Source organism: Tupaia chinensis, unplaced genomic scaffold, assembly GCF_000334495.1.
Source record: "Tupaia chinensis unplaced genomic scaffold, TupChi_1.0 Scaffold000258_1, whole genome shotgun sequence".
Taxonomy (NCBI): Eukaryota; Metazoa; Chordata; class Mammalia; order Scandentia; family Tupaiidae; genus Tupaia; species Tupaia belangeri.
In genome coordinates, this window is record NW_006159738.1 from 160,486 (window position 1) to 166,364 (window position 5,879).

The following is a 5,879-nucleotide window of genomic DNA, read 5'->3' on the forward strand; positions in this document are numbered from 1 at the left end:
CGCCCGCCACCGGACAATGGCCCGGGGCTCACGCCCCGGCGCGCAGCTGCGCCGCCGGTCGACCGGCCCCCCTCCTGGGGGCCCCGCAACCCGGGGCTCATGCCCCGGCGTTCAGCTGCCTCTCCAGGGCCGGCGTGTGGCCTGTGGATCAGCAGGCTGAAGCGGAAAACAAGGTCTGAGAACTTGCAACTTGAGAAGATGATGGTTACCAGCCCTGCATTGCCTCAGGGAAGAACAGGAACTACTCTACCATTCTTGAAGTGAAGGTACTTAATGAGAATAGGACAGTGTGGAATGGGGTAAGTGAAGAGAAGAGGATAGAGAAAGATAGCAAGTGAGCAATAGAGAGACAGGACGTCAGTGAGAAACAGATAGGGTTTATTAACTGTTGATGATGACATGTATAGAATTCTCAACTGGATTGGTCTGAGAAGTGTTTCATGATGGGCAAAGTATTTTTACAAGCAAAACGAGAAATAGCAATTGACTGTTTTATAAAAATAATTAGAATAATAAAGATAATGATCGGGGAAAACAGAAAAGATATGGAATGTTGAAGTGGGGAGATTAATGTCTCTGTACTGACTGACGTGCATGGCATTCCCTTTTGAAGAAACAATGTAATACACAGTAAAGTTATATGTAATCCAATGTAATATGAAGAAGATATGATGATAAAAAATAAATTAAAAAAAAAAAATCTCTTCCTGAGAACCTAATAAGCAGACTCAAGACTGAGGGTCTTAATCTAATACTTGCACGTTCATCCAAAGCTGCTTTTTGGTGAAAAAGCATAGCTTTGCCTCGGTGCAACATAGGCGGATAAGAAGCTTGATTTCCTTACTGGGTTTTCACTGTGGAACGGGAGCCCTGTCCCTTGTCTGTCGGCCACTTTGGCAGTAGCAGGAGGGTGGAGGGTGGAGAAGTGAGCAGGAACTGTCGAGGTTGACTGGTGCACTCAATGTGGGAGTGAGGGAAAGGGGATCCCCACCGACTCCTGTGAGCAGCATGGGTAGGATGGATTGTAGGGCAGGCCACGCCCAGGGCCTGGAGTCTGGGGCCATAGATGAAAGGGACAAGATGTAGGATACCTCCTTAATAAAAAGTCCCTGGGCACTCACGGTCCCAGGTAGCACCTTTACCCCCGGGGACTGAGAAATGCAGTGAGCCGCAGTGGGGCTTGGCACCCGTCCCCAAGGCGCTGGACAGAGCCTCGCAGGGGAAGGGCCCTCACGGTCGGAAGGCCGCGAGGAGCCCCTGAACCTTCACCGGCAACCGAGAGAGCCAGCGTGGCTGTCGGGCCCTACAGAGCCTGTGGAGGGAATCCACACGTGCCAGCAGCTGTTGCTGGCAGCTTCTGGAGGTTAGCGAGTCAGAGGCTGCGTGTGATTTTCACATCCGTTCTGCAATGCTGCGCACCCCGCCTACCTGCCTGGGCCTACAGTGCTGGGAGGCCTTTCTCAAAGAGACATGAACTTTTCCATCCCTTTCATTGCCCTAACAGCCCACGGACAGGATCTGGCCCACATTTGAACTTTCCAGAATAAGGCAATTATTGTTTTTCTTTTCTGTTTTTCTTGGTTCCCTATTGCTCAGTCACTGGACTGGCTGTTTTGGAATTTTGTAGAAGGGTTTCTCAGCCCGCGTGTCAGTTCTGGTTGGGGTTTGTGATGTGCTCAGGAGAGAGGGCTCATGCCGGGCCGTCCTCAGCCCAGGCTGGGCAGGTACATGTGTCCCAGGGTCCTGCAGGGCTTAGAGAAACACGAGGCATCTCCAAGGGCCAGCGTGGCTGCAGTTCACCCCCTGGGTCGATTTGGATCTGTGCCCCTCTTACCTCCTCATTGTCCTCAGACACCCAGAGAAAGGGCTTGCCTGAGATCACACAGCAAAACACCCACGGGCCTTTCCTAATTCTAGCCCTTCTGCAGAAGACATCCATCAGCCACGTTTCTGTAAGACTGATAGCAACAGGAGCAGTTCAGGAAGAAACGGGGGGCTCTCTGATCAAGTGAGCTTTTTCTTGAACAAAAGTCAGGGGGTGGGGTCAACGATGTGTCAAATCGGGATCATATGCTGGCTGGAGGTGGTGCCGTGCGCCTTGGCTAATGTCACACTCAGTGACATCTCCTTGGTCAGGGGGAGAGAATTTACACCATGGGAATTGGCAAATGCTACAAGGCTTTTTCTTTCCCCAGGAGCCAGTTCAGCAATTCCCAGCACTCTCCTAGGACTTATTCATTAATTCGTCCATTCATGTTTTCATTCATCTCACAAACCTGCATACGCATCTACGGTAGACCTGACAAGGAAAAATGGAAGGAGACTCTGCTTTTTAAAGAAATGCATAATATGGAGGAGGGTAAATACCTACCTCTTCACCCTCATTCAGAAAGCCCCTCAACTGGTTTTTTAAAATGACATAAAAGGGGATCAGTAGGTGGCATGATGGTTAAGGCACTGCACACTCCCACATGGCTGACCACGGTTCGAGTCCTGGACCTGGCAGCTTGCTTTCTCATTTTCTCTTTCTCTCTCTCTCTCTCTGGTCATATTAAAAATAAATGAATGAATAAATAAATATTTTTAAAAAATGATAAAAAGAACTGGTGAGTGTCCTATTTTACCGCCATGGTGGCAGGAAGTCACCAACTCGCCAAATGGATCACATTTCCTTCCCGTTCTCTTCTCTCTTACTGGAGGGAGAAGGAACGCACAGCCCTCAGGTAGGACCTGGGCGTGATGGAGCAGCAGCGACCAGGAAGGGACAGAGTGACGTCACGATCGGAGTGGGATAGTCTCTAGGGGGCGCTGATGAGTGCCAGGCATCAAGCTAAGCCTTCTGCGCACGTTCCTACCTTACAGGACCCCTGCAGCTGCTTATCAGGTCCGTGGAGAGCGGGTCACTGGTCGCCACGTGCTGCCCCACCCCAGGGAAGATGGTGCCGTGTCACCACTGAGGCATGGCCGTGTATCATTTCCTGGCTAAATGTGTGCAAGAGCACGTGCTTCAATTCCGGATGAAAGCTGTTTCTAAATTTGCCAGAGGCCGTGTGTGCTTGTTGGGGAGCATTTGGGGGGGGGGTGAGAAAGCACCCTGTGGAGAGTGGTCATGCCATAATCCCTTCATCTCTCCCTGCCTTCAGGATTCGGGGGACACAGGCCCAGTGTATTTCTCAAACTGCCAGATCTGGGACTTGAACCACAGTCAGTCATGGGGATCCAGCCACCGTAACCACCATGCCACCGGCCATATCACCTGAGCCCAGTTAGCACCTGCTGTGCTTTGCCGGCAGAGGGACGCCCAAGGTGTCACAAGCACTTGTAGTTATGTGCACGTGTCATGGCTTCATTTGTGACATGGTGTTCACATTGCGGGGGAGGGAACAGAATTAAACTATGATTAGAATTTTTTAAAATGGCCCCAATGTCCAGGTTTCCAGCCTCAGTTTGGGGGAGCCATCTCTCGGGCAGAGGTGAACGTGAAAAGGGGAATTAGCAAGAAGGGAGCGAGGGCCGCGCTCTGAGCAGGCTTGCTACTCCCTCCTCCAATCCGGGATTATTCTGTCCATAATCCTCTCTGCTCCAGCCCGTCTCAGCTCAACCTTCAGCAGCAAAACTGTTAACCAGAGAAGACAGGGAGCCCTGGTTTCCCAGGGGGTCAGCTTTCCGGATCTCGTGTTGACAGGGGGGCTTACGTCTGGCCACTCAGCACCCCCAGGAAACCCTGCGCTGCCTCAGACCTACCTGGCCTGCCTGTCAAAGGAGCACGTAGGATCCAGCACAGGCCCTCGTGGAACTGGTCTAGTCAGGTTAAGTGTACTCACCAGGGGATCTGACCTGGTGCGGAGAGCTGAGCCCCGTGCAAAAGCACTCTAGGACAAGAAAGAAAGGGACCCAGAGAAGAATGTGAGACCCTCCGCGGTAAGGCTGGACAGTTTCAGAAGAGAGCCCTGGGCCTTCCAGTTCCAACAGGAGCTGTTACCACGCACCTGGCTCTTCTCAATGCCCTGCGTACCTTCCCTGACTAACCCCAGAGCACAGACTTCGCCCTACTGCAATCGACAGGGACATGATCGCTGTGGGACTAGGACCAGGCCAGAGTAAAATTCGCAACAGAAATCCAGGGCCAGCTCCGTGATCCCACATGGTCAACTGAGCAGCTGGAATCTCGGCCCTGGTGGCTTGAGAAACACAAAGAGCACATATGCTTTCATGTCCCCAGTCCAGACAGAACAGGGAAATGGGGGACAAGGGACTGTGCCGTGATACACCCCATCAGGGCATGCTTTCTTTCCCTCCCTCTCCCTCTCTCTCTTCCTCTGGAGAGTACACACCCTCTGATAATCAAACAAAGGAACAAAACAAAGAAAATCAAATCATTGCAATATACAGCCAACACACAGGACGGAAAATGCACGCAATCAAAAGCAGGAGCCCCTGAAAGCCTCCACAAAGGCTGGGGAGGAAGGTAACCGAGGGCGAGATGGGGGAGAAGGTGAAAGATCTTCAACCTCTTGAATCGAAAAGACGGATTTCTTCCAAAGATGCCGAAATCAAGACACCTCTGCAGACTCTTCTGCTGCTTGGACCATGGCCAGAAGTTCGTTGTCAGGAGTGTGAAAGGGAGGAGTCCACACGGACATTGTTACTCGACACGACTACATCATGAGGATCGTCTCACCCTGCTGGACTTTCTCAGAATTTACTGCCTAGGTACCATTTGATCAGACATCAATGCAGAAAGCAGCAAGAACTCCAAGAACTGAAAAAAGGGAAGAGTTTTTTAAAAGAGTTTTTTTGCCATGGTGAGAAAGTATGTAGGAAGACCAGAATACCTTAGACAAAAATGAATCATGTAAATTCAGGTGGGGCGCTTTCAGGTCGAGACGGTTAATTGAATATATGCAACTAACTTTGTTTCTTTTCAAAACCTCACCCAAACTACAAAACAGAAAGTTTTTGTTTAGGTGTTAAAAGGTTCAAATCTTCAAGGAGAAGAGAAAAGGGAAGGAGAGAATAGCAAGGAAATCTTGGAAGCTGGAGGATGGGTGGATGCACAGTAATGGATGCGGCAGACTCCAAAAACCCAAATCCTCAAAGCACTGAGGAGAGTTGAGAACTGAAAATGGAGTTCAGGCTCATGGGTGATGACCAAATGCCATTATTTGCCATGTAAACACACTACTATATCATCAGAAGCAGATCATAGCTCACACATTAGGAAATCTAGCTAAGAGAAAATGAAACCGAGTAACCAACAAGGAAAGCAAAACCATTATAACAATAAATGTAAATGCTACATAAATCATTGTTTTATCATCTTACATTTTTTTGTATTATTTTTCACTGTTGCTTTTTCTTTCCCCTAATATTCTCAGTCCAAGGTTGGTTGAATCAATAGATACAGAACCCATGAATATGAAAGGCCAACTGAATTAAGAGCCATTTAAGGTCACGAGGAAGGTCATGTGGAAATACAGGAAATGCTAAGATATACCAATACATTCTATGTACGCTTTTATTTCATAATGAGTGGAAGAAAATGTCGAAAAGTAAAATTAGTTGTAAACAGGACAATTCCATTATCATTGCTTTATTATATATTTTTTTTCCATTTAAAAGTAGATAAGATAAAATAAGACAAAAACCATGAGGTAGGGAGAAGCCAGGACTCTCTAATTTTATATCTTATTTTCTCTCAATAGATTTTTTAATATTTTATGAACATAGGTGGTTTATGTTTTGCTGCGAAGAACCAATCTGATTTTTTTTTTTTTTACCACTATAACAGGTCAAGATTTGCCAACAAATATTTTGGGGACAGAAATGAAGAAATGATTTATTAAACTGCCAGTCAACTGAAACAAACATGGGAGATC